The sequence below is a fragment of the Heterocephalus glaber genome, unplaced genomic scaffold (assembly GCF_053883595.1).
Source record: "Heterocephalus glaber isolate CG9 unplaced genomic scaffold, H.glaber_assembly_v1.0 deba00001871, whole genome shotgun sequence".
NCBI lineage: Eukaryota > Metazoa > Chordata > Mammalia > Rodentia > Bathyergidae > Heterocephalus > Heterocephalus glaber.
Window position 1 is genome coordinate 199355 of NW_028258509.1, and position 19646 is coordinate 219000.

A 19646-nucleotide genomic window follows, 5' to 3' on the forward strand; every position below is an offset into this window, starting at 1 on the left:
AAATGAACTATAACTATATGTAACAGAGGAATCTAAAATACAGTGTTAAGTAGAAGATGTAAGATTTAACAGATTATATACAGTATGATTCCACTTGCATAAAGATTAACAATAGCCAAATGCAATATAGAGATATATATGCAGGTGGCACTGTTATTAAGAAAAGCAATAGAACCATCACCAACATCAGTAGAACAGTTACCTGGAGAGAGAAGGACAGAGTCATAGCCTGAGAGGTATACACATAGGTATTGCAAGTATTTTGTTTGGCAACATAAGTGGTAGTTACATAGGTGTTCACAAAGTAATTATTTAGCAAAATATATACAGGATTTATGCAATTTAATTTATGTGTGCTATATCTTACTACAGAAATGAAACTAAGAGTGAATCACAAGTGTTGCTAAGCACAATGAACTTTTTTGACAAGTCTGACTTAAGGGTTGCAGCTACAGAAGGAATAAGGATTGAAGGAATTTGGGTACATATATTCAATGAAAATACCAGTAAGAGAATATTCATAGCAGTACTATTCAAGAGAAGTCCAATATGGAAATTAGCCAAGTGCCCACCTAACAGTAAGAGGATAAACTACTCTTTTTTTTTTTTTTTTTTTTTTTGCTTAAATTCTTTTATTGGTACATTTTAGGTATACAGTACATTCACATTTATCATTGGGTGCTTGTACCTGTACATGATGTATCCTGGTTCTTATTTTTTCCCCATTACCTGTGTGCCCTTCACTCCTCCACCCTTCCCTATTTACATACTTTGTTTCCATTTTTTTTTCTTTTCTCATAATTTTTCCTTTCCATTCTTTCCTTTCCCCATCTCCTTCCCACCACCCCTACCCCTTTGGACCTTTTCCTATTTCAAAGTATCAATTATTAGTTATTAGAAGGATAAACTATTCATCAGTGGAATACTATATAAAATGAATGTGGGCCAGGGATTTAGCTCAGTGGTTCAGCTGCCTGCCTTGTAAGCACAAGGACCCGAGTTCAATCCCCAGTATCAAAAAGAAAAACAAAATAAATAAAATAAATGAACTACAACTATATGCATGTATGAATCCCATAAGCTCAAGGTTGAATTGGAGTTTACTAGATTTAGTAAATAATTAAACATGTAAAGTAAAAAATAAAAACAAAAACAGGATTTTGTTTTTGGATACTAGGAATCGAACTCAGGCCCTTGCACTTGTGAGGCAGGCAGTGGCACCACTGAGCTAAATCCCTGGCCCCAGAATATTTAATTAAATTTGAATTTCACACAAATGAGAAATCATTTCTAGTTTAACGAAGATTTATTTTTTTCATGAAGTTTATTGGTACATTTTAGGTATCCAATACAGTTACATTCATCATTGGGATCTTGTACCTTTACATGGTGTATCTTGGTTCTTATTTTTTCCCCATTCCTAGTCCTCCCTTCATGCCCTCCACCCTTCCCTATTTACAAAGACTTTGTTTCCATATTTTTCTTTTCTCATATTTTTTCTTTTCCCTTCTTTCCTTTCTCCTGCTCCACCCACTTCCCCTACACATTTGGACCTTTTCTCCCTATGTCAAATTATCAATCATACATTTTGATCCTTATTTACACTTTCAGTTTCTCACACCAGAGAAACTATTGGGTATTTATTCATGTGTGTCCTATTCATTTCACATAAGAGTACCGCCTCAATGTGCATCCACTTAGCTATAAATGTCTCTAATTTCTCATTTTTTATGGCTGAGTAGTATTTCATTTCATTAAAAAAACCACATTTTCTTTATCCAGTCTCCAGTTGATGGGCATTTGGGCTGTTTCCAAGTTTCAGCTATTACAAACTGTGCTGCTATGAACATGGGTGCACATACATCACTGTGGTATGATTCTTTTAGCTCTTTTGGGAAGATACCAAGCAGAGGAATAGCTAGGTCAAATGGGAGCTCTAATCCTAGTTTTTTGAGGAATCTCCATACTGATTTCCACATGGGTTGCACCAGTATGCACTCCTACCAACAATGAAGAAGGGTTCCTTTCTCCCCATAACTCCATCAGCATTTGTTATTGGTTGATTTCTAGATAGCAGCCATTCTTTCTGGGGTGAGGTGTGATAGGTCTCCCACCACCTCAGCAGCTGTTAAGTATAGTAGCTGCCCTCTTCCTATGGTGCCTTGCCCCCTCCCCTGTGGGACATCATGCCAAGATGGTTGCTCCCACCAAAGAACAAACCCTTCTTCCCAGCATGCCCCTGTTCCAACCTAGACAGTAACCTAATACTTGCTCACCTCCTACCACCTAGTGACATCACCGGCTCCTCCATTCCCTAGTCACTACCTCACTCAACCCCGCCTCAGCCCCTACAAGCCCCACCCCAGTCTCTATAAAAGACTCTCCCTGCCCCAGCCATATTGCTTTTGTCTCTCCTTTGTTCAGAGACAGCCCGGCAGATCTATTCCCCTAATAAAGGCTTGTTGTAGCCTGGTCTGGTCTTGGTCTTCGGCCCTTTTACCTGACAAGGTGGAATCTCAATGTTGTTTTCATATGCATCTCTTGAATGACCAGTGATGTTGAACATTTTTTCATATGTTTATTTGCTGCTTTTGCTTCTTTGTCTGAGAAATGTCTGCTCATTTCAGATCCCCATTTTGAACTGGGTCTTTATATTTGGGTGGTCTGATTTTTTTTTTGAGTTCTTTTTATTTACTAGATAGCAGACCTTTACTGAGGAACAGCTGGTAAAAATTTTTGCCACATTGTGGGTTGTCTCTTCACTCTGTTGGTGGTATCTCTTGCTGTGCAGAAGCTTTTTAATAATATGAGATCCTAGCTGTTGATTCTTTTTGTTAGTTCACATGCGACTGAAGTTTGTTCATGAAATATTTTTCTATGCCAATGTCTTCAAGAGTTCTCCTAACCTCTCTCCCAGCTGGCTGTGTTTCTGTTTTAATATTCAGATCTTTGATCCAGTTTGATTTTAGTTTAGTGCATGGTGAGAGATATAGGTCTAGTTTTAATCTTTGGCAAGTTGAAACCCAATTTTTCCAGCACCATTTATTAAAGAGGCTATCTTTTCTCCAGTGAGGATGGTTGGTTCCTTTGTCAAAGATGAGGTAGCTGAGTATGTCTGGAGTTGTTTCTGCATCTTCTAATCTATTCCACTGATCCTTGGGCCGGGGGGGATTTAGCTCAGTGGTGCCGCCACCTGCCTCACAAGCACAAGGTCCTGAGTTCGATCCCTGATCCCACAAACAAAACAAAAACAACCCACTGATCCTTGGGTCTATTTCTTTGCCAGTACCTGCTGTTTTATCACAGTAGCTTTGTAGTATAGTTTCAAGTTAGGGTTTGTGATACCCCCTTGCCATGTCTCTGTTGCATACAACTGCTTTTGCTACTCTAGGTCTCTTCTGTTTCCAAATGAATTTTTGGATTGTTTTTTCTAGTTCTGTGAAATATACTGTGGCGATTTCAATCAGGATTGCATTGAATCCGTTTAGCAGTTTTGAAAGCATTTTCACTATATTGATTCTTCCTACCCAGGAACAGGGGATGTCTTTCCACTTTCTTATATCCTCTTCAATCTCTTTTTTCAGAGTGCTGCATTTCTCAATGTAGAGGTCTTTTGCTTCCTTCATTACACTGATTCCTAGATATTTCATTTTTTTTGGATGCTATTGTGAAAGGAATTATTTTCCTAATTCTCTCTCAATGAGTCTGTTATTTGTGTACAAGAAGGCTATTGATTTTTGAGTGTTGACCTTATATCCAGCTACTCTACTGAATCTATCAATTAAGTGTAGAAGTTTTTTGGCGGAGTTTTTTGGGTCTTCTATGTAAAGTATCATATTGTCAGCAAATAATGACAGTTTAACTTCTTTCTTTTGTATCTTTATTCCTTTTATTTCTTTCTCTTGTCTAACTGCCGTGGCTAATGTTTCCAGAACTATATTGAACGGTAGTCATGATAGTGGACATTCTTGTCTTGTTCCTGATTTTAGTATGAAGGTTTTTTAGTTTTTGACCATTTAGTATGATGTTGGCTGTTGTTTTTTTCATAGATAGCCTTTATCAGATTGAGATAAAGACCATCTATTCCAATTTTCTATAGAGCTTTTATCATGAATGGGTGTTGAATTTTGTCGAATGATTTTTCTGCATCTATTGAGAAGATCATAGGGTTTTTGTCCTTAGCTCTTTTAATATAGTGTATTACATTTATTGATTTGTCTATGTTAAACCATTCCTTTATCCCCGGGATGAATCTCACTTGGTCAAGGTATATGATCTTCTTGATGATCTTCTGCATTCTGTTTGCAGTATCTTATTGAGGATTTTTGTATCCTGCTGCCTTCAATCCATGGTGTGCCAGTCTGGAGGTCTCCTCTGGTCTCAGAGTTGTGGCTCGCCTACCATATGTCCCTGGCTCTATTGATACAGTGTATTACATTGATTGATTTGCGTATATTGAACCATCCCTGCATCCCTGGGATGAATCCCACTTGGTCAGGTTGTATGATCTTCTTGATGATCTTCTGCATTCTGCTTGCTGGTATCTTATTGAGGATTTTTGCATTTATGTTCATTAGTGAGATTGGCATATAGTTCTCTTTTTCGGTTGGGTCTTTCTCTGCTTTGGGGATCAAGGTGATGCTTGCTTCCAGGAATGAATCTGGGAGTATTGCTTTCATTCCAATTTCATTGAAGAGTTTAAACAGTAGTGACAATAGTTCTCTAAATGTCTTGTAGAATTCAGCAGTGAAGCCATCAGGACCCAGGCTTTTCTTCATTGGTAAGTTTTTATTCACATTTTCAATTTCGTTCATTGACATTGTGTTGTTTAGAAGATTTAGGTCTTCTCCATTCAACTTTGGTAATTTCTATATATCTAGGAGTTGTCCATTTCATCATTGTGGCATACATTACAGAGTATACTTACACAAACTTAGATGAGTATGATTTACCAGGAGACATAACCTTCTGAGGCCACCAGTACATGTGGTCCATTAGTGAGCAAAACATCATTATGTGGCATATGTCCGTACTTATTTCTTGTGTTCTCACTAGCTTTCCTTCAGTTGTTGGCATCTTTCACTTGATCTAGGACTCAATCATGATTTTCTCATCAACTTTGCCTCTCAAATCAAATCTGAGAGAAGTACATTTCCTTTCCCTCATGCCCAGTAGTAGTAATATTTTGATAGGCTGTATCTACCCTCTGAAAATATTGCAGAAGGGCTAACAACTTTCTCATCTCTGGATAGAGAGAAAGCAGTTCCCCCTAATAGGAGAATTGTGTTTGGGAATGGTGATTTAGTAGCTAAAGAAAACTTAATTCCACTGATAGAAGGCACAACTATAAAACACTCTTTCACTCTCTAGATCTACCTCAAGGTCCCAAGCACCTTATCAAGCTTCTAGCAGTTTTAGTTCAGCTGAGATTGTTCATAAAAATTAGTAAGGCCCCAATATTCCTCACCTCTTATAACCAGTAAAAACACAAAAGAAGGAATTAATAATTATGAAGAGGTCACTATTTACTAGGAATTATGTGTTTTACAAATGTGAATTGACTTAATCCCCACAACTCTGAGAGGGTAATATTCAAATTGTAGAGTGTTATCTTGGTACTCACTGTTAACTGGTTCCAAGAGGTGCAACAAGTACCAAACATGACAAGCAACCAAAAAAATATTTTGACTGAACAGAGTAGCAAGTTATTAGGCAACTGATACTGCTATGTTCTCGAGTGCACTTTGAGTACAAAACAAATGATGAATGACCAGGACAAAATTTTCTTGTCAAAATGCATCGAGTACCAAATTTGATGAGTTTCAAAGCAGTTGAGTACCAAGATATGACTGTAGTTTACACGTGAGAAACTCTGCAGCTAAAATGAGAAATTCAGAATATGTATGTCATACCTTCTAATGTAACTGAAGAAAACCCTTTAGTCTCTAAAAGTCTTTACAGATGTTACCATCACTGGGAGATAAGGAACCGTACTAAATTCCTGATAGATTGTAAGCACACGAATCAGACTAACATTAAAAAATGTACATGAAAGCACCTTTTTTTTTTCATACCGGGGATCCAACTCTGGACCTTGCGCTTGCGAGGCAGGTGGCGGAACCACTGAGCTAAATACATGAGACAACTGCTATAAAATGGTGGCATCAGCTCCACTATAGTACTGCAGACTTGAATGTAGTAAATTCAAAAATCGGGAGGAACCCTAGGACAATGGTCAAGGAAATTGGAAGTGGCACCAGAGCAGGATTAGACCAGTGGGCAAGTTGTCAAAGACTAGAAACCTCCAAACAAACACATAAAAATATGTAGAATAACACCCCCTGTTAAAAGAGAATATTTGGTAGGAATGAATGAAATCAAGCTACATAATTTCTATTATAATAAGGGACAGAAAAAGACTATTAGATATGGGCTAACAAAAAGAAAGTAGATGAGGTAATACCAGTCGGACAAAATAGATATAATCCTCTAAGACAGTGATGGAGAATCTTTTAGAGTTTTCAATGATAACCAACACCTGGCTGTAGCATGTGTGCCACAGGTTTACCACCCCTGCTCTAAGATGATGTATGTCCTAATATTTTATACAGCTGGCAACCTAGCTTAAAAATATATAACATAAACTAGGAAATACAAAGAGATATTCACAAATCCTTGTTCACATTTTGAGAAAATAACATAGAAGTAAATAGAACATAGAAGAAAGAACATGAGGATTTGAATAATTACCAAGGTAATTTAATAGGTAAATATAGAATTATATAATTATGTATCCAAAAGAAATACTGTACAAACTTTAAAAATATACAGGTACATGGAGAGCTGAGGATGTAGCATGCTTACCACGCACGAGGCTGTGGATTCAATCCATCACCACATATATACATGTTATATATATTATATATAATGCATATATAATACATATATATAAACATAAAGCACATATGTTATATAAATATAATACATATATGAATATAAAAATATTTATATAATTATATATGTATTATACATGACTGTATAAATATTTATATAATTTATATAAGTATATATTTGTATATATAATACATGTTTATGCAATATATCTCACTATATATGTTTTTAATAAAGAGAACAAGTATCACACTAAATTTCAAGAAATAACACATTCATTGATCACAATTTAATAATTTAGGAATTTACAAAAGGAAATAGAAGCAACTTCTACCTAAGGTTAGAGAGAAAATGAAAAACACCTATCATCCAATTTAGAAATGAAAAGCAAGGACACTAGTTCTCAAAATTGTAAGATTATATACAGGTGGCACTTAGAAGAAATGTATGGCTTTAAATACATCTTTTCAGACAAGGACAATAGTAAATACATAAGCTATACCACCAAAAGAGACAAAACAAAACAACATGTGCTACTAACAGAAAAAAACTGATCCTGAATGTAATTAAATATCTAGATCTGACTATCAATTTCCAGAAAATACAGACAAAAGAGAAACATGTTAAACTACATGTATATGGAATCAGTGAAATTCAGACTGGAAAATTCTACATGCAACCTGAATTTTCAATAAACTCCATGAACCTGATGGGTACAGAGAGATGAAGGAGAAACATCTACAGATAAAAGATTTAAAAGCAAGGCATGGCCGGGGATTTAGCTCAGTGGTTTCACCGACTGCTGCGCAAGCGCAAGGACCTGAGTTCAATCCCCAGTATCAAAAAAATAAAAAATAAAAAATAAAAACCAGGTATGGCAGTGCATGCCTGTAATCCCACCACTCAGGAGGCTGAGGCAGGAGGATCACTGCAAGTTCAAGGCCAGCTTGGGCTACACAGTGAGTTCAAGCCCAGTCTGAATCTCAGTAAGACCTTGTCTCAAAAAACCTAAATAAATAAATAGATAAGAAATTTAAAAGACTTATCAAGTGTAGACTTTATTTAGATTCTGATCCAAATAAGTAAAATCTATGAGAAAACTGGAAATTTGAACATTAATTAGATTACGTTAAAGTATTACTTTTAATTTTAGGTGAGTATATTCTTAAGACTTGTAGTTTTTTACTGACGCAAACTGAAACAAATCTGGTATTTTTTCAAAATAATATCAAAGGGAAAAAGTGAGTGGGCTATAGATGAAAGAAGGTTGGACATAAATTGATCATTGTTGCAACTGCATAATAAGTATGGGGGAGGGCTCATTTTACCATAGTGACTTCTCTGTACACGCTTGTAAAGCTTGTACAGGTTTCTTAGAAAATAAAAAGAGAAGGAAAGAAGTGAACCAATCTTTCAACTCAACAAATAATATAAAAAATAAATGTAGTATTTATATAAAATAAAACAACCTGAGAATTCATTTATACAAAATAAAATAGAAAAAAAATAGATTTAGTCAACCAAACTGTCAAATGTAATAAAAAGAAAACAGAGTAGATGTATATACAACTAGAGGTTCCACTTGAACCAGCTATTCCCCTTTTGGGTATCTTCCTGAAAGAGTTAAAAGCATCATACCATAGCATACTCACATTTACAGCAGCACAATTTATAATAGCTAAATCTTGGGAAACCACCCATATGCCCATCAATGGATGTTTTTATACACAGCGGAGTACTACTATGCCATAAAGACGGATAAACTCAAGACATTTTCATGGTAAATGGATGTACCTCAAGACCATGACCTTAAGTGAAATAAATGAGACACACAAGTTTAAATATCACATTGTTTCTTTTGTGTGAGAAACTCAAACGGTAAATAACGAGCATAATGGAGGATAGATATTGGGAAGCAGAAAGAACACATTCAAGGGCGGGAGGAGAGGGGAAGGAAGGAAGGGAAAAGGAAAAGAGAATAGAAAAAATGGAAACTAAATTTTTGTAAATGGAGAGGGGAAAAAGGTTTAAAGGGATGGAAGGAGAATGGGAAAAAAAAGAATTAAGATATATTATGTACAGGTACAAATTCCCCATGATGAATGGCATCAATACGAATGACAAATATGTACTAATAAAAAAAAGTTTAAAAACTGACTCAACTCCTATGTTTTATAAACTTATCTGAGTATAGAAAAGAATTAAAAGTTTCCCAACACATTTGATATTATATTGTTGGTAACATTTTGAAACTAAAACCAGACAGGAGAACATATATACAAAAAAGTTATAGGCCACTATCTCATAGAAACAATTTGAGAAAATATTAGATAGATGGCTAGACAGCAAATCCAGCAGTATACAGAAAGAATACTCTCTCATGGTCAATTCAGGAAATAACAGAAAATTTATTTTTATAATTCAATCTATCAGTAGGTTAAAAAAGGAAAAAAATATATAATAATTAATTCTCAATGACAAAATTCAGCACTCATTTCTTATTTTTAAAATATGTAACTCTTGGGCTTGGGGTGAAGCTCAGTTATAGAACACGTGGCTAGAATGTGTGAGGCCCTGGATTTACTCTTTAGCACCACACACATATACAAAAAAAGTAACTCTTGGCAAATTAGGAATAAAAGTGCACTTTCTTATCTTGATAATGGTTTCTCCCAGAAATGTACAGTAGAGAGTTAAAGGTGAAACACTAGCAACTTTCTTGTTGGGATAAAAAAGAAAACAAGAATATTTACTATCACTTGTATTAGTCAACCTTATACTGATAAAAGATAAGAAGTAAGATAGAAATGTTGGAAAGGAAGAGACCAAAACATCTACTTGAAAACAGCATGAATATGCACCTCAAAAATTCATGACACTTGGACCGGGGATTTAGCTCAGTAGTTCCGTCGCCTGCCTCGCAAGCACAAGGTCCCAAGTTTGATCCCTGGTACAAAAAAAAAAAAAAAAAAATTCATGACACTTGACAGAAAAATGAGGAGAAATTAGGAGACCAATTCAAAGTGGTGAGATATAAGATCCAAATTTAAAATGTATTACTTTTCCTAGACAGGAATAGAAAAATAGAGACATTTAAGATAGTAATAAAAATTATAATATTCTGGAATAAGCCTAACAAAATATGTAGTATTAGAATTATATTAAGAAAACTACAGGGGGTGAGGAAAGGCAGGGGAATGGGGAAAAACTAAGAACCAAGATACATCATGTAAAGGTACAAGATCCCAATGATGAATGTACCTGTACTGTATACCTAAAATGCACCAATAAACTTAAAGGGGGAAAAAATAAAACTGGAGTGAATATTCCTTAAAAAAAAAAAAAAAACTACAAGCCTTACTAATGACATAAAAGAAGACTCGAATGAATGCAGAGAGATTGTGCTCCTAGATGGAAAGACTAAAATTCTCCTTATTTTATTAACTGAATTTAATCCTCCATAAAAACTACAAAAATAATTTTCATAGTACTTGACAATCTGATTCTAAAATTCATCTAGAAGAGAAAATAATCAAAACAATTCTGAAAAAAGCAATGGGAACATGCCCTTCCAGAGAAGACAACACACCATAATCTAGACATTAAAAGGGTTAAAGATTTTAAAAACCACAGTGTGGTGGCACATGCCTGCAATCCCAGCACTCAGGAAGTTGAGGAGGAGGACTGCCACAAGACCAGCCTGAACTACACAGCGAGACCCTGTCTCAAACCTCCCCTCAAAATTTAAAACTCAAAGGGCAGAACAGAGTCTAGAAATGGCTTCCACGCAAATATACAGCAAATACCTCACTTACAAATGAGTTCTGTTCCAGGTTCATTTGTAAGTCCATTTAATTCCTAAGTCTGACAAAGTGAATCTTACACACTGTTGGCATATACAATATAAAGCATAAAAAAACCAAACATACACAAAACTACTGTACACTATATGCTGTACAGTAAGCACACAGCAGCACAACTGTGACAATGTCCAGCAAACACATAAGCTACTTCCATGATTTGTCCGTATCTACCAATGTTTGCAATGAGAGGTCTGTTCCTGTGAAAGTTCACCACTTAAATGTTCATAAATCTGGGACTTACTGCAGTCAACCAAATACACCAAGACACTAAGTTGGAGGGGGGGGGGGTGTGGCTCAGTGGCACAGTGCCTGCCCGGCAAGTGAGAGTTCCTGAGTTTGATCCCTGGTAACCCCCCCCAAAAAAAGATACTAAGTGAATTCAGCAGGTAAATGAAGTTTTTTTTAAACAAATGGTGCTGGAACAACTGGATATGTGTGTAATGAAATATTTTGGGGGTTTTTCCTTTTGCTTTTTTGGGATAGGGTCTCTATGCAGTTCAGGTTGGCCTTGAACTCACTATGTAGCCCAGGCTGTCCTGAAACTCACTGCAGTTCTCCTGCCTCAGCCTCCCAAGTGCTGGGATGACAGGTGTGTACCACCACGTCTAGGTATTACTAGAGTTTTTGATGATAGACATTCTTTCTGGGGTAAGATGGTATTTCAGTATAGTTTTAATTTGCATTTCTCTGATGGCCAGTGATGATGAGTATTTTTTTAAGTATCTATTGGTCATTTGTACTTCTAAGAAGTATCCATTTTGGCTGCCCCTTTTTTGCTTGGGTCATTTATTTGGGGGGCCTAATTTTTTGAGTTCTTTATATAGTCTTGATATTAGTCCATTATTTGAGGAATAGCTGGCACAATTTTTTCCCATTCTGTAGATTGTCTCTTCTTCACTCTGTTGTTTCCTTTGTTGTGCAGAAGCTCTTTAATATGATCCCATTTGTTGATTCTCAGTATTATATTCAGTATTATATTATATTGGGGTTCTGTTCAGAAAGTCCTTGCCTATGCTTATGTCTTCAAGAGTTGTACCTATTTTATCTTCTAATAGATTGTTTTAACACAGATCTATGATTCATCTTGATTTGAGTTTAGTACATGGTGAGATATATGTGTCTAGACTCAATCTTCTTCATGTGGCTATCCAACTTTCCTAGCACCATTTATTAAAGAGACTGTCTTTACTCCAGGGCATATTTTTTGGGTCCTACATCAAAGATAAAATAGCTGTATATGCCTGGGGTTGTTTCTCCTTTTTCTATTCTGTTCCACTGATCTATATGACTGTTTCTGTGCCAGTACCATGCTGTTTTAACACTGTAGCCTTATAATACAACTTCCAGTCTGGGATTATGCTGCCACCAGCTTGGCTTTGTTACTCAGGATTGCTTTTGCTATTCAGGGTCTCTTCTGATTCCATATAAATTTTAAGACTGTTTTGTCTAGCTCTGTGAAAAATAATGTTGGTATTTTGATTGGGATTGTGTTGAAACAGTATACTAGTTTTGGAAGTACAGCCATTTTGATTATGTTGGTACTGGCTAACCAGGAACAGGGGATATTTTTCCATTTTCTGATGTCCTCCTCAATTTCCTTGTTTAGAGTGATGGAATTTTCTTTTTTCTTTTTTTTGGTACTGGGGATCGAACTTGGGACCTTGCACTTGTGAGGCAGGCAACGGAACCACTGAGCTAAATCCCAGGCCCTTAAAGTGATGGAATTTTCTTTGTGGAGGTCTTTCACTTCCTTAAGTAGGTTAACACCCAAGCATTTAATTTTTTTGATGCTGTCTACAGCCATACTACCCTGAATGCACCTGATCTCGTCTAATGTTTTTGATGCTATTGTGAATGGTATTGCTTTCCTAATTGTTTTTTCAGTGAGTTCATTAGTATAGTGTAGGAACGCTAGTGATTTTTGTGTATTTCTTTTGTATGCTGCTAAACTGCTGAATTTAGTTATCAACTACCAGACACTTTTGGTGTAATTTTTTGGGTCTTGTAAGTAATGAATCACTCCATCTATGACTAATGATATTTTGATTTCTTCCTTTCCTATACATATCCCTTTTCTTTCTCTTGCCTGATTACTCTGGCTACTGTTTTGAGGACTGTGTTGAACAGGGGTGGTGGTGATAAAGAACATCTTGTCTTGTTCCTGATTTTAGAGGAAAGGCTTTCAGTTTTTCCTCATTTAATGTAATAGCATTCAAAATCTTTAAAATGGCAATTAAGGAATTCCCAGAAAATGGCAAAGTAGTAAGCAACAAAACTGAGCCTCTCAAATATTCTGAATCCAGAAACTGGACAGTAACAACTAGGGGAAGGAAAGGAGGAGGTAGGTAGGTCCCCAGCACTCAGGAAGGACATGACAGGAAAACTGGAGCCAATAGAGAAATTGAAAAGGCAGAACACATTGTGGGAAGAGGCATAATCTATATTTTCTCCTAGTTCTTAGCTCATGGGTAATGAGCAAGGAAGCATTTATCTACAGAGATAAAGTGAAAGTGGGGGACTTGAGAGGCCTTCAGGGAAAAACACAGTAGTGGAACAGAGTAGTGGATGCCATCTGCTTACACAGCTGGTGAATGACTCTAGTCCAAGTGCCATTCTATCCCTTGGAAAGACTGGTTGAACACCAAACCTGAAACTCAGAACAGCTGCAGTCTGGCTTCATTTCAGTGCTCCCAGTGTTACGCTCCCACAGTGACGGAGTGAAGGACAGCCACAGTAGACAGCTGTGGTCAGGGAGCCATGATCAGGCCAAGAAGAGGGGTTTAAACTAAAAGACTCAAGCCCCACTCCCACAGCCAGAGGCCAGGCTCAGTCTGAATTGCTCTAAATTTGAAAGTCCCAAAATTGGCACCATTGCCCTAATCCTACTGCTTACTGGTACTACATCCACCACAGATCTGGGATCTGACTATCTCTTTTATTTACTAGGGTGTGCAGGGACATGTCTTGAATTAGACACTGGCCCCAAACTGCAGATCCTGGAAGAAAACCACATGCTCAAAATCAGACAAATTTCCTTTTTTTTTTTGGCTTTCTGTGTTTGATTTTTGTGAGTGAGCTGTTTTTATTTATTTATTTTTTTCTATCTTTCCCTCCTCTTCACCAGTTTCCTGTGGCTCGGGAAATCCTTTGTCCTTCTGCCTTGCTTATCTCTTTCTTCTTTATTTCCTCTTCTCCCTTTTAATGTTTCTCCCTTTAATTACTTCTCTCATTTTTACTCCCTATACAATTCCTTTCTTTTTTCTCTCTTTCTTTTCTTTTCAGTAACCAGGATCAAATTCAGGACCTTGCTCTTGCGAGGCAGGTGAGGTGCCACTGAGCTAAATCCCTGGCCCTCTCTTTTTCTTTTATCTACTATTTCACACAAGTTTTTTCTCTTACCTTTACTTAATTCTACAAACAATCCTTCTACTCCCTAATAAGATGCTCAGGGCCACTTTTCTCCCCTCCTTCTCATACCATAGAGTTTAAGGTTTCAAAGTTTTCCTCTTGGATTCCTCCAGTCCCAAACTCTGTTTTTTTAATCTTTTGACAGTTAACTCTGTAAAATTACTGCTGAATTCTTTTCTACCATTAGTGGAGATACAGCTGTTGCATTTAGGACATATTAGCTGTAAGTTCATACCTAGGTTGTATGATGTTTACACCGTAACTGCAGATTAAGGGTGGCACATAATTTTTTTTCTTGGTACCTGGAATCAGGACCTTGCGCTTGTCAGGCAGGCATGGCATTACTGAACTAAATCCCTGGCCCCATAATTGCTTTTCATGGTATGTTAATATCTACTTTTTCTTGGACAATACTACTGTAGCTGAGTTGCTTGATATTAAGGTCACATCATCATTGCTATTTCTCTGTAAGCCAACACTCCTATTACCTTTGTGACATTAACAGTACTAGAGTACCTCCCCGGAGAACCTGCTTCCTAGGCTAACTACACTTCATCCTCCCCTCCTAAATTAACCACATGGTAGAATCTTGGGGTTGTGGCAAAGGATTATACTTAGCCACCCCCAAAGAGCATCACTGAAAAGCAACTAAAGAAATCTCTAGACCAGTAACAAAGTCTTTAGAATATAAACATCCCACAAATCACAACACAATGCAAACAAACAAAAACAATAGAAATGAGAAGACAAAGCAACAAAATGCCTCCAAAAATTCCAAACTTAAAAAAAAATTTTTTTTTTAAATTCCAAACTTCCCTGAAGTCAATTTAGGCAGCACAGAGGAGCAGAATAGCATAAGCCACACAGCTGAATAAGTTGAAAGGATAACAGAGAAGGTTAGAAAAACAGTTCAAAGAGGTACTAAGGATTAATGAAGATATAATTAAACAGAGAATGGAAGTAATAAACAATAAGATGCAGAAACTCTTAGAAGACACTAAAAAAAGCTAGATGAGCTAAACAAATACGATATAAAACATGAATGAGCAGTTTACCAAGGAATTAGAATCCATGAAAAGGTTTCAATCAGAAATCCAGAAGGTTAAAAATCATACTGAAAATGTGAGCAGTAGAACCAAGCAATCTAAGGGCAGAATTTCAGAATTAGAAGACAAGGATACCTTCAAAGACCAACTACTACTCAAATACACCTTAAATACAACAAGAAAATATGAAAAGTGAATCCAACAACTGCTTGATGACGCAAAGAAGACTAAGAATAATTGGAGTAAGTGAAATATCAGAAGACAACACAAATGGCATAAAAACCCTGTTTACTGAAATAATGGCAGAAAACACTCCACATATAGGAAAAGAAATAAACATTGATGTGAGGCATACAGATCTCCAAGTAGCCAGGACCAAAAGAGAACTTCTCCACTCCACATTATACTCAAAGCACCAGAAATCCAAGTCCATCACAGGGACAGAATCTTAAAAGCTGTTAGAGAAAGGCAATGAATCACATATAGAGGTAAACTCATTAGAATTACAGCAGACTTCTCTACACAAACCTTAAAAGCCAGGAGGGACTGAAATATTTCAAGCCCTAAAAGCAAACAACTTCCAACCCCAACTTATGCATCCTGGAGTTATTTCCATGACAAGAAGCACCTCAAGAAATTCATGACCACCAAACCAGTGTTACAAAAATTTCTCAAGGATATCTTAAAAAGAGAAAATGAAGCTATTATGGCTTGTGTTTAGATGTGCCCCCAAAGCATGATGCAGTCATAGGTGGGCTTTTTCAGAGGTGGCTGAATCTAGAGTGTGTGACACTGGGATTGATTCATGGTGCAATGCTAGGCTCAAGGGCACTAGGATTAAGGGTGTGAGTGCTACCTGCCCTAAGTACCCACCTAAGTCTGGATAAGATAAAAGGGGGCAGCAGAAAGACACTGTTATGGTTTCTTGTTGATTTTTGATGTCTTTGCCTATCACTTTGCCTCGGAGCCAGCCAATTATGGACTGAAACTTCTAGGAACTACAAGTCAAATAAATCTTCCCTCCCTTAATTTGTGGGGGTCTGGTATTTTGTCTCAACAATGAGAAAACTAAGGAGCCAACAATGCCAATAAGTCAAAAAGAATGAATACACTTGATTGGATGAATAGCTAAGCAGGAGGGGGAAAAAATAAGAAAATCAGCAACAGGAAAATAATGCAATGACAAGAATAAGTCAATACCTCTCAGTATTAAGTCTCAATGGGAATGGTCTCAATTCCCCAATCAAGAGACACAGATTGGAAGAATGGATCAAGAAACAAAACTCAACAATACGCAATATACAAGAAAAATATTTAATTCAAAAAAACTCACAGATTAAAAACTCAAAGGATAGGGCTAGGGATGTAGCTCAGTGGCGCTGTGCTTGCAGGCACAGTCCTGAGTTCCCGGTACCAAGAAAAAAAATCAAAGGATAGAAAACAATATTCTATCCAATGAAACCTGGAAAAAAGCAAGACTTGATCTTGATATGATAAATGATATGATCTTGTAAACAGCAATCCTAAAAAACATTATTAAAACTATAAGGACTCAGCACCTGCCTCACAAGAGCAAGGTCCTGAATTTGATCCCCAGTACCAAAAAAAAAAAAAAAACACAAAACTATTAGCACTAATAAACAAGTTCTGTTAAGGCTGCTGATACAAGATCAATAAACAATTTGAAAAAGAATTAAGAAACAATTCCATTCACAATGATACTAAAAAAAACAAATTTAACACAAGAAGCTTAAAACAAGCTTTAAAAGCTTTAAAAATTTGAAAATAAAACAACCAAAAACTCAAACCCACACCAATCCTGAAAATAAACTTGGAGAACTCACATTTCTCAATTTCAAAACTTACTACAAATACAAATACACAGTAATAAAGACAGCATGATGCTAACATAAGGATAGATATAAAGATGAGTAGAATAGAGACTTTAAAAGTGTGTCTAGGCAAAGAGGCCAAGAAAATTCAATGGGAAAAGAATAGTCTTTTCAACAAATGATGATGAGATAACTGGATACCCATACACAAACTGAAGGTGGACAACAATTTCACACCATATAGAATAATTAACTAAAAATAGACCAAAGACCTAAATATGATATGAATGGACATTTTTCCAAAGATAGACAAATTACCAATAAGCACATGAACCAATGCCCAAAAACATTAGCCATCAGTGAAATATCAGTGAAAACCAAATACCACTCCACACCCACTAGAATGGCTATAATTAAAAAGACATAACAAGTGAGAATGTGGAGAAGTAAGAACCCTCCTATATTGCTAGTGAGAATGTAAAATGATCTAGTTGCTTTGGAAAACAATCTGGCAGTTCTTCAGTGAGTTAAACATAGAGCTACCAGATGATCCAGTAATTACATTCTTAGATAGACACTCAAAGAAATATATATTTTTCCATACAACAGAATATCATTAGGCAATAAAAATATATTGATACAGGCTACAACATGGATGAACCTTGAAGACATATGCTATGTGAAAGCAGTCAGTGACAAAAGACCACAAATTACATAATTCCTTTTATATGAAATGCCCAGTATAGAAAAATCTATACAAAGAATTAGTCACAAGGAGGAGGCAGACTCTGGTGGAAAATAGGAGGTGATTCCTAATGGGTATGAGTTGATTTTTGAGGTAATAAAAATATTCTAAAATTTATTATTGTCATAGTTATGCAATTGCTTATGAATATACTAAAAACCACTGAAATTTATACTTTTAAAAAGGTTAAATTTTATGGTATGTTAATTATACCTTGATTTTTTTTAAAAAAGGAAGTTGAAGAGTTAACATATGACCCAGCAATTCCAGGTATATAGGTATATACTCAAAGAAAATTAAATATTTGCCCACATGAAAACTATATATGAATTCACAAAATCAGATACAAGCAATGAATGGATAAAGTGGTATAGCTATACAATCTAGCAATTTAAAAGAATGAAGTACTGATATATGCTGCAACATAAATGAATCTGGAAAACCTTATGCTAAGTGAAAAAAGTCACAAAAGATCACATATTATATGATTATATTTATATGAATGTAGGTTAGTATTTGCCTCAGGGTAGGGAAAGAGTTGGGAATGAGGAATGAGTGCTAATAAGTATGGTTCTTCTTTTTAGGGTGATAAAATGTTCTAAAATTAGAACATTGTAGTGATGCCTGCATAACTCTGACTACAGTAAAATCAGGTATTACAGTTTAAGTGGGTAAATTTTATAGTATGTGAATTATATCTTAATAAATCTATTAAACAACTGAGACTGTACACTTAAAAGAATATAAAGAAGGTATAAGAATCTTTAAAGCCAGGTGTGGTAGCACTTATGAGGCTGAGGCAGGAGGACTGCCACAAGTTTGAGGCCAGCTTGTACTACATAGTGAGTTCAAGGCCAGCCAGAACTACGTACCAACACCCTGTCTCAAAAAAAAAAATCTTTAAAAACAGTACAAAGAAGGTTAAATCTCAAAGTGCAAATGTAGAACTAAAAGGGCATTTTAGAATATATTCAGAACAAACTGAATGAGGGTTCTGTGTCAGCTCTGATGATAAATGACAGAGTTAAAATTCCTCAATTACTATTTTTGTTTCCCCCTTTTTAGTTCCAAAGAGGGAATCAAATCCGAATATAACTGAAGAGGTAGTAAGTGAGAACTCAACTACTTTAGTAAGAGTTCAAACGTCCTGGGTCAAATGAATTACAAAAAGCCCAGAGAACAGAGTAATTTCAAACATGACTGCTGAAGCTATGTCAGTGATCTTTGAGGAATCATGGAGAAAAATGTTCCAGAAGACTGGGCAGATGTAATTTCAATTTTCAAAAAGAAGGTAAATGTTAATTCCATTAACTACAGACCAGTAAATCTAGAATGGACTATTACAAGGATAGCTTACAAGATTCTACAAATGGAAGAATGAGCACTAGAAGCAGCCTGAATTCACTAAGAGAAAGGTTAATCCTTATTTCTTTGTTATACTGTTACTAAGCTAGGAGCAGTAAGAATTATGGTAGACATAGTATATCTGTACTTAGCAAGGCATTTGACAAAATCTTTTATGCAATCCTTAAAGAATGAAATTGAGAAACGCTGGATATTAATTTTTGTTAGACAGATTAATAATCCCTCAAAAAACCATTCCCAAAACATGTAGATCACCAAGTCATTATCATATTAGATGAAGGTTTCTAATAACATACACTGTGGGGCTTTTCTAGCCTTAGGAGTTTCATCATTTAAATCTAACAACTTGATGAACGTATGTAAATCATACTGGTGAGGTTTATACATAACAACTAGAATGGACAGTGAATATTTGGAATGACAGAATTAGAATACTGATTTTTAATTTTAAGTGGTTGAGGGAGTGTAAAACAAAACAAAACAAAAACTAAAATTT

General features: G+C 35.9%; 1 protein-coding gene across 8 annotated transcripts in view; it reads right to left on the minus strand.

Moving 5' to 3' along the window:
* LOC147820469 (chromosome-associated kinesin KIF4A-like) overlaps positions 1 to 19646 on the minus strand; it is a 111789-nt gene that overhangs the window by 83041 nt on the left and 9102 nt on the right. The gene's annotated exons all lie outside the window — the stretch shown is intronic.